The 9,359-nt window shown below is 40.3% G+C and overlaps 1 protein-coding gene across 1 annotated transcript in view; it reads left to right on the top strand.

Moving 5' to 3' along the window:
* Nucleotides 1–9,359, top strand: part of CRYBG3 (crystallin beta-gamma domain containing 3) — an 83,455-nt gene that overhangs the window by 27,567 nt on the left and 46,529 nt on the right. The window lies entirely within an intron of this gene.

Consider the following 9,359-nt stretch of genomic DNA (forward strand, 5'->3'; position numbering starts at 1 on the left):
TTAGTCCAAATATGGAGCATTTTTTGCAGTCCTGTAATATTTTTAAAAGAATGTTAAAAGAAAAATTGATGGCAAGAGCACCATTGTGTGTTTGAGAGTAGAAAAGTTAAAGCACTGGCTGTGGTCAACACTGTATATTACAAAACCTTTTCTGATTGTCATAAACATAGGTATTAGTTTTCCAAAAGAATTTGTAGCTGTTATGTTGAAAATTGGGCTACACATGGGTCAGCACAGTGTAGGTTTGGATTAGGTGTGAATTAGCCTGTGGTTCCTGTCCAGTTTTCAGTAGGTGTGTAGAACATGGACTTGTTTGTGGGCAGTGGGTCTGCAAGTGTTGATTACTCAGGCTTTCAGTATGGCCCAGAGTATTTATTTCAAATTTAAGCAGAAAGTAATGATTGGGGTTAACCAATTGGTCTCTATCACAGTGCTCCTGCTTGAATTGCAGAATGGGAGGATGGACTCAGAGGAGACACCTTTTTCCTTTTAATTTTTTTTTAACTAATTTGAGTTGTGTTCAGTCTGTTTATTGGTGGCATGTGAAGTGTTTCATCTCCATGTAGGAGGTCAGAGACACCCAGAATAGCTGCTTATTGAATTCCACTTCCAGACTGGGGCTCTCTCCAGCACTCTGCCCTTACCTATTATTTGGCAGAATAATGATTTGAAGCTTTATGTTGTAAATGCAGTGGCTGGTCAAGATATGAACAGGTGATGTGATACCTATTTAGATGGAGTTAAAACTGTATTTCCACCTCCAAAATACAGTAATTAATAGTAATAATGGTTGAGTTCTTGTGAACACTCTGGTTTGGTCTGTGACGTGGTCGACTGGTTTTTATCTCAGACTCTTATCGTGGTATCACGCATTTGACTATGCTTTTTCCAAACTGCAGCTCAGCATCACCACTGCTTTGATCAATGCAGGAGAAAAGTTCCCCTCCCCTTAGTTGTGCTCTGGAGAGGCCCTGGAGCGTGGTGTTATTCGGTCTAGTTCCTGAGCAAACTGTATTCCCTAAAACCTGTTGGACAGGCTGGGTTGCTGCATCAGTCTCTTGCTGCTCTTCGCTGTTTCTGTAGTATACCCTTCTGTATGCACAATTTACAGGGTAAGATGGATCTCATTCCCCTTTTTCTTCTTGTGAATTCTTCATTAAAATGTAGATTAATAAAATAAAGCATTAATAAAAGTTAGTGGAGTATGGAAAGTTGGGTGCTAACTCACTGAGGTGACCTCTTTGCTCTGTGCAAAAATTTTTGAGTTATTTTTGTTTTCCTGAAGTCAAAGTTACTGTTGGCTTTTTCAGTTGACCATCCTTTGACATTGTCCTGTTCTGTTAGATAATCTTTGCAAATTAGTTTAGATTCTTTTTCGGTATAGTTCACGTCTCATGGCCAGGCAAGCACATAAGAATGTGTGTTGCTAGTTTGGAGGTAAGGGTGAGCTGGTCTATATACAGAATTAAGTTTTTCCATAGAAAAGAACTTTTTTAAATGGAAGAAGAATCAGGGTTTTTTTTCATTGTAGCTGTTGTAAATAAGGGCAAACATTAAACCAATTTTAATGTCCTTTTAAGCTGATTCTCTAAAGTACAGTGTATTTTCTGCTCTTTTTGGCTTGGGATACTAACAAGTTAGACAATCTCTGTGTAACTTTAATTATGTTTTTCTCTCCCTGACCACACAATGTGAACTGCTCTTCTGAAGCAATTAGTAAAGAAAAATTGGAATGACTGTGGGGAAGCAGAGGCTTGCATTGTTTACCTTTCTAAAAAGTTTGAATCAAGGATAACTTTTTTTTTCTTTTATGGAAGTGGTTGTGCTGGATTTGTTCTCTTTTAGTTTATAAAAGTTTAAAGGATGGAGAGTAGTTTATTCTTTCCAGTACTAGCTGGGTTTTTTACTAAATATTAACTAGCTGGGATTTAATTAGCGTAGCTAAACTGTAAGAACGCTCTTGGTTGCTGTCGGTTGGTTAAAGAGTCTTGTTGGAAGTGGGGGCTACAAGCACACAAGGAATGATAGGGAGAAGGGGTAAAGACGTAGCACAAAGCATCAGGAAGGTGTGGAAACCATGAAGAGCAAAGATGATGTGAACCTAAAAGTGATTGATTCCTACGAGTCGTGTGAGATGCGCTGGTGAGCTGTATAAAGTCAAAGGAGTTGATTCCATTGATTGTTGCATTAAACTGCACTTTTAGCATTTCACGTAGAGGCAGGATGTAGCAGAGGGCTTTACAAGGCCTTGTGACCACTGCATTATTAATCTCAGAGCAGTTTCCTTTGTTGTGAGGAAGATGTAAATGAATTTGTTAATTCTAAACTACAGTGAAATACTGTGTTAGGAGCAGTCTGTGGTTAGTGAGGAGGTTGCAGTGATAAGTGGAAGAGGGATGGTTGTTAGATTGCATAATCCCCATTAGAGTTGTTTAAAAAAGAAAGCCTAAACTAAACAACCTTTCAGATTTTTTAAAACCTACCAAATGGTCTCAGATGCCTCTACTCAGAAAACCTCATTCTCCTCATATCCTTAAAGCAATATTTTGCAAAATACAAGGATATCAGAGTGCTCTGACCTGTAAACTGAGGTTAATTTTGCTCTCTGTGGGAGGTCTGGCACTTGGTAAAGACTCAAGTTTCCAGGCCTTGAGCCAAGGAAAGTGGAACTCATGAGATCAGTCTGTGGAGTACATGTTTGTGAGGGACAAAACGTGTAGGTCACGTTATTCCTCCATCACCCTGGCTGGTTGGCTCAGAGGTAATTTTTACCTCAAAGGCTTTTGGTCCTTTAATCCCAATGGTGACAAGTGGTAAAGGAGGAGCACAGAAGACAAAACCATGATAAATTTGGCAAAGTCTCTGGAAGACAATTACTGTGGACAGTAATTGCAGCACAGAAGATGGGTGAGAAGAGTTGGGCTAAGTCTCCAGTTATTGCATCCCTCAGTTTTCGGTTTCTCTGGGATGGTTGAAGGTTTCTTTGCCTTGAAGAAGCAAAGTAAAGTGGACCAAGCAACTGCAAAGTAGGGTGTTTGCTACTTAGTGTAGAAAAACCTCTTAGGTAAGATGGAAACTTTTGGGTGGAATAGTCCCCTGTGGCAGACTGGTAGGCATGAAAGTGAAAACTTCCTGTTTACTCTTGGCCTTTGCACTCCTTAATGATGTTAAAAGCCAGCCTTTAACTGATGAAATAAGCCCTAAAAATAAAACCATGGAGCAGTGAGGGTGCACTTCACCTCATTTCTCATTGCTGAAAGTCTGCATGAGAGAGATGATGATTTCGTGTAGTAGGTGACGAATACAAAACACAGATTTGCCCCATTATCTTTCTCTTCTATAATGTAAAATTCATTCACTCACACATATATTGTCTGTCACTAAAAAGCAACGATTTGGCTTCAAAATTGAGAATGGACTTCCTGCAGTGCATAGCTGCAATCTTCTCAAGATCACCAGTGGTGGTAATGGGTAGAACCTTGTGCAGGTGACTGAGGACAAAACTTTGACCGGTGTTTTCCTTTCCCCCTGCCCCAAAGACTGATGACCCAGATCCGTTCTATTGACTGCTTGCCATTCATCTATCTTCCAGTAGATTTTTCTTTTTTTTGTAACATCCAGTAACAATAAGTGGATGTTGCAAATAGTGTTGTGCAGAACAATAGTGCCTGTGAAACTGCACAGCTTGTTCTGGAGTTCAGCAGGGAGGAGCCTTAGTGCTTTGCTGAACATGGCTGAAGAGGCAAAAATCAAAATTGTACTTACTCTGAATGTTTTGATGAAATAATCCTGGTTAAGACACTAATACCCCAGTTCAACAAAGTATTTTAAGATCCTGTCTTCTTCCTTCTGTTACGAACCTGGTAGATTTGGATGTGAGAAAGAACTCTGAATCGCACAACTGCAAGGACTTTCTAAGTGTAGGTAGAAAAGGGGGAGGGGGTGATTTCAAAAGCAGATGCTCAAAATATGTTTACATTTCACACCCTGCTAAGAGCCAGGTACTAGGAATAATTTAGTGAGATTGTTGCAAGCAATTTAATTCAGAAGGGAGGTAGCCCTAAGGAGAAAAAAATAAATAATAATTAAAAAACCCATTCCCTCACAGAACCCAATAATGTGTAACACAGTAGAACTGTAAATGGACTGAAATTTCTAAGTCTAATAAACCTGTTGCTGTACATTTAATTGATGTATATTAGTATTAGCAATTAGTATTTACCACCTTGGTACTGTCAGCAAATCCTGTCCTTTTATTTTGCTCTGATAGAAATACATCTGATAAAACCCTTCAGGTTTACATAATTCTGGTTAATAGGTTTGTTTCGGAGCTTGTAATTCTCCTAAGTGTTGCTTGTCAGAGGCAGGCTTGTGGTGATAACAAAACACAGCCCTTAATTTGTCTGATGGATTGTTGTGTGTTGTGGTTTTGATTCAGTCAGTAGCAGCAACATTCATCTTTTCCTATAGATAGATGCCTTTGGCAGAAAATCAAGAGTAAACGAGCGAAAATCAATCACTGAATTCCAAGCAGTAGTCTCATCAGGTAATTCCTGAGAAATAGTGAAGGGGAGTGGGGAAGCTGCTGCTCCTGCATTTGTTGGTGTTGATTTGTTGGTATTTCTGGCCGTGGACATGCAGTGTTGCTCAGTTGCTGGTGCTCAGGTGGGCAGGGAGTCACTGCTGAGAGTGACCTGCTGCCACTTGAGAGGGGTATAAACTATGTGGGCAGCTCCACCCTTCTGGGTCAGCCAAAGAATATCCAAAATTAGAAGGCTGTCCCAGGGAAGGAGCAGAATCATCCTGCCCCAATTCCCTGGGTGAGCTGTGGAGGGTGGTCACTCTCAGGGCTGTGCTGTAGGAGAAATGCAGACCCCAAAGCATTTCTCTACCTGCCAGAGAGGGGTACCTACCCAGAGATGGGATGTGGTCCAAAGGCGAAAGAAAAGATTTTTGTGTTTCTGAAGAACGAAACTTTGTATTTTAAGAGTAATTCTTAACAGATGTGTGGTGCAAAATTGAGCTAAAAAAATTAAGTCAAAAATTAATTCACCGGATTGTTTTCTCCACTGAACTTTTTTTTTTTAGTAGGGTTGTTCAGCTGTGAAATGTATTCAGCTGAGCCAAACCTTTTTCTTTCCCTGCCACACCTGAAGCTACTTTCTTGCTTGAAGAGAGTAGAGGGATGCCCTGGCTTTGATTCTTCATTACATCTCAGAAGAGGCTAGGAGTGGCTTTCTTCAGCCTTAAGATGAAAAGCTGAGGGGAGACCTTACTGCTGTCCCCAGCTCTTGCACACCTGTGAGAAGCAGCACAGGCTCTGCTTGTCCCTGCTCCCTGGGAGGGGCAAGTCCTGGGCACCTGAATCCCTGAATGTTACAGAGGAAAACGGAGGGGCAGCAGGTGAGGACACTTCCCACAGGTATGGAGTAGGAAGGCTGGCTGGTGCCAGGTACTGGGGAAATATGGCAAGGAAGAGCTGGGAGTGATCCCAAGGCCCTTCTGCTGGTCTTGGTCTCGCAGCTTCTGGTGTTTTGGGTGAGCCTTGATGTGTGCTCTCTTCCTTCAGACTCAAAGAATAGGTTTTCCCAGATGTGGGAGATAATCAAGAATTACTACCCTAAAGGGCAGGGGGAAGGAAAAACATTCTTTCCAAGGTCACAGAGACTGTGTTTGGTTTTATTAAAATTGCCATTGACTCTTAATTGCCCTTATGGAACATTAGCTTTGAAATTTCCTGGAGAATCAAGTGTGTGTAAATCACTTTGTTCAACCAAACTTTTGACCTTTTCAAACATACATTGTGACGTCCCAGGACACTAAGTATTTCAGACTGCAGATTTAAATCACGGAGCTATCCCCTCTGGCTAAAAAATTGTTTTCTTTCATCTAAGTTGTATATGGCAACTCTTCAGTTAGCCTTCAGTGTCTTTTTTCCAGCAAGTCTTTCATTTTTCCCATTTATGAATAGCACAGAAACCACCTGGCTGGCTAAGTTGGATTCCACCAGAAGGTTTTTCAAAGTGACTTTAAGACAGTTGTTTCCAGATGAAGTACCTTAAAATAATTTTTTTAAAGTTGTCAGTTAAGTATACAGTAGAAAAAAATTAAAATAAACAGCAGGGTAATTTTAAGATGGTCAGAGAGGGGTAGACAGGAGCTACAAGACTCACACTGATCTAGATCAGCGGTTTTCAGCCTGTAGCCTGCAGATCTCTCTGGTGGCTCTCTCTGCGGGGTCTTTGACAAGCAACTGGGGAAATCAGGCAAGGATATGCTTGTGAAAGCAGGAGACTGCTGGGCTGGGGACATAATATCTGGAAGAGTGAGACACGAGGGGGAAAATTGGCATGCCATGTTTTGGGAGAGGCAGGTGTTGCGTGCTGCAGAAGCAGGCTGGGCAGCAGTGCCCTGCTGTGCAAATGAACTGTGCTCCTGGGGGCCTGAGAAGCTATGTGGTCTTCTTCCACCTTTTGGAAAATGTATAGGGCTCTCTACTTTCTGCATTATTGTATGGTACAAATAGGCTTGGAGGGATGGCCATCTCGATGGCGTACGCTTGAAAAAATGCAAACAGTGTGTTCTTTATGGGTGCACTGGAACGAGGCGTTCAAGGTAGGAAGTTTCCTCCTGCTTCAGGCCTTCCAAATCAACAACACAGTTTTATAACCACTGCCACTTGGGCAAGTTACACAAGATGTCTGTCATGTAAGATGTCAGAACATGTTCCCCTTTGCTCCTTGAGTTAGTCCCCCTTTAACTTTTTATATCTTTTTCACAATAGAAGAAATATCTACAAGCACCTACTTTTGACAAATTTAACGTAACTCATGTTGACATCCTCTCTTGTTGCTGTCAAAATCTTTTGTGAAACTGATTTAAGGCTTTATAGGGAATTGAATAGCTTCCTGTGAGGACAGGAAAGAAGGAATCTCCTAGTATTTGAAATATGTGACAGAATGCACACTGGGTTCTTTGTATAATCAGGCTTTCATCTGCATCCTCACATGAGCTGAAAAAATTTTTTTGCGAAGAGTTTTTAAGGCAAGTTCTGAACTGACATATTCTTTTGGTGATCAGAAATGAAACAAGTCTCTAGTGACACTTTCAGAAGATTTTTTTGTGGCACAGCCTGCTTCTAAATTTGTTTCATAAGACTTACAGCTGAGTTGCTGGTGCTGCACAGGAACATGGGTTTTCATTTTTTAAATGTCTTGCTGTTGCATGGGAGCATTCAGAATGAATATGGTTCTATGTGCTCTAAAAGGAAATGCATTAGGACTAAAAGGTCTGCTGGCAAATTTTTTTATAATATGCTGAGCAGCAAATTCTTTACCAAAGGTCAGACAGAGATCCTGAAGCTGCCTTGTCTGTGGAGGAAAGGTTGGTTCTGGTTGAAAATAGAGTTCACTGATGAAAGTCTTGGTAGAGTGAAGCCTGCAGGAGAGCAGAGCTGCGTCTTGGGAGATACTGGCACAGGCTGAGGCTCTGCAGCTGAAGCAGGGGTGGAGCCAGTGCTCCTCAGGACCGGGTTTGTGCACAATTCTCCAAAGGGCAAACGGCTTGGAGTCTTGCTCAGACTTCAGATTGATCAACTGGAGCGTAAAATTCTCTCAGAAGACAAACAGAGAGCAAAAAGAATTGGGAGAAGTTATAAAGGTTGCCACATAGGCAAAAAAGTAGCTTCTGAATACATTTTCTTGCCTGACCTTTTGTAATAAATAATGGTTGGGGGGGATCTGTGGCTTCAATCAGTGTAAATATAGAACCCAATCATGCTGGGCTCTCCTTGTCATACCTTCTGTAAAATTTACCTCTTCATCCTATATCTGGATGCTTTGGGTTTCAGAACTGCTGGGTTCACATGAAAAATTCGAAGGCAAAGTTGGGTATGGGAGGCAAATGGAAAGACATGGCCCAGGTTTGTTCTGGAGCATTGGTTCTCCCCCCTGCATATGACACAAAAATATCAAGCATGAAATGAAAGACACTCAGTCAAAGCTAATTCTTGTCAAGCTGCTTATTCAAAGTCCTGCCTTTGTTTTGGTGGAAGTGAGTGTTTGGCATCTTGCAATACCCATTTATATGTTCACTTCAAGCATGTATCATTCATTTGATCTGTTCAAGAAGCCATAAAACTTATTTTCTTTTTGCGAAGTGTTACCATTATGTGTTCTGCTTGTGTTTTTAAAAGAAATTTCATCTGGATTCAGGACACTTGTGGGACAACTTTTATTTTTGAGGTTGTCCAAAGTATAGAGGAGCTGCTGGAGTTTGTAAAAGCTTAATAGTGATTATTTAAAGCAGGAAAGGTTACTCAGTAAGGTTAATTCTGAATAAGAGCATGATCAGGTCTTACATTCTTAAGACTTATTTTTAGTATGACTATGGCTGATGCTGAGTAAATATACTGCTCTGCAGAACCCAACAGATCCTTCCCCTCACATTTTTAGTATCTCTGGAGTTTTAGAAAATATTTTCTAATGTAGAAGAGAATTTTCTGTGGAAAATAATGATAATTTTTTCCCCCCTACCCCTTTTCCCACTGTGTTTTGTTTTTTTTTCACTCAGAAATATTTATGTTTCTTTGGAGGATTGTGAATCCTCAGGTCAGCCATTTCAGCAAAGGGAGTGTGTGATGTTTAGCAGCTACCACTGCTGGTATCTCTAGAAGCCAAACTGGTGCTATAGAAGACTAAATGTAGGCATCTAACTTGGCAAGCTGGGAGATGTGCCATTTATACAAGACTTTTCTGTTTCCTCTGTGACTTAATATACGTGGCCAACAAACCCTGTATTGAGATTCTGCTGTAGTCTCCATCAGAGGTGACAGTGAATTTAATCCCAATACAAACTGAATTTTCAAGTTCTCACAAAGTCTAAATTCCCATATTAATGTATTTTGGCATTAGCCTAAAGGTACCTAGCAGTGTAAAACATGCATATAAATGACTGTTTATATCTCTCTTTTAATGTTTATGAATATGAATAATTTCATATTTAGTTCACTTGTACTCTGTGGGTATTCTTTATTTGTGATTTTAAATAGCCTTAAGTTCCCTCTTCAAAATAAAATTAATATTGAAGTAAGAATCTTGACCTCTAAAATCTTGACAGAAGAGAGATTCTATTTTTAGATTGGTGAATCCACTCCTTTTTCATATTCTTCTCTATCTTTTGAGAGAATATATACTCAAAATCCATGCAAATAAGATTTGAAGTTACAGTTACTCAATGGTACTCAAATGTTTCACTTCCCGTAGTAAATTTGGTTTTTATTTCTTACTTAAATTATTTGTTCTCAGCTCTAGAGCTGTAGCAACTTCTCAACAAATTGAACTGATGGGAGAAGGTTCAAA

The sequence above is a fragment of the Corvus moneduloides genome, chromosome 2, assembly GCF_009650955.1.
Source record: "Corvus moneduloides isolate bCorMon1 chromosome 2, bCorMon1.pri, whole genome shotgun sequence".
Classification (NCBI taxonomy): Eukaryota; Metazoa; Chordata; class Aves; order Passeriformes; family Corvidae; genus Corvus; species Corvus moneduloides.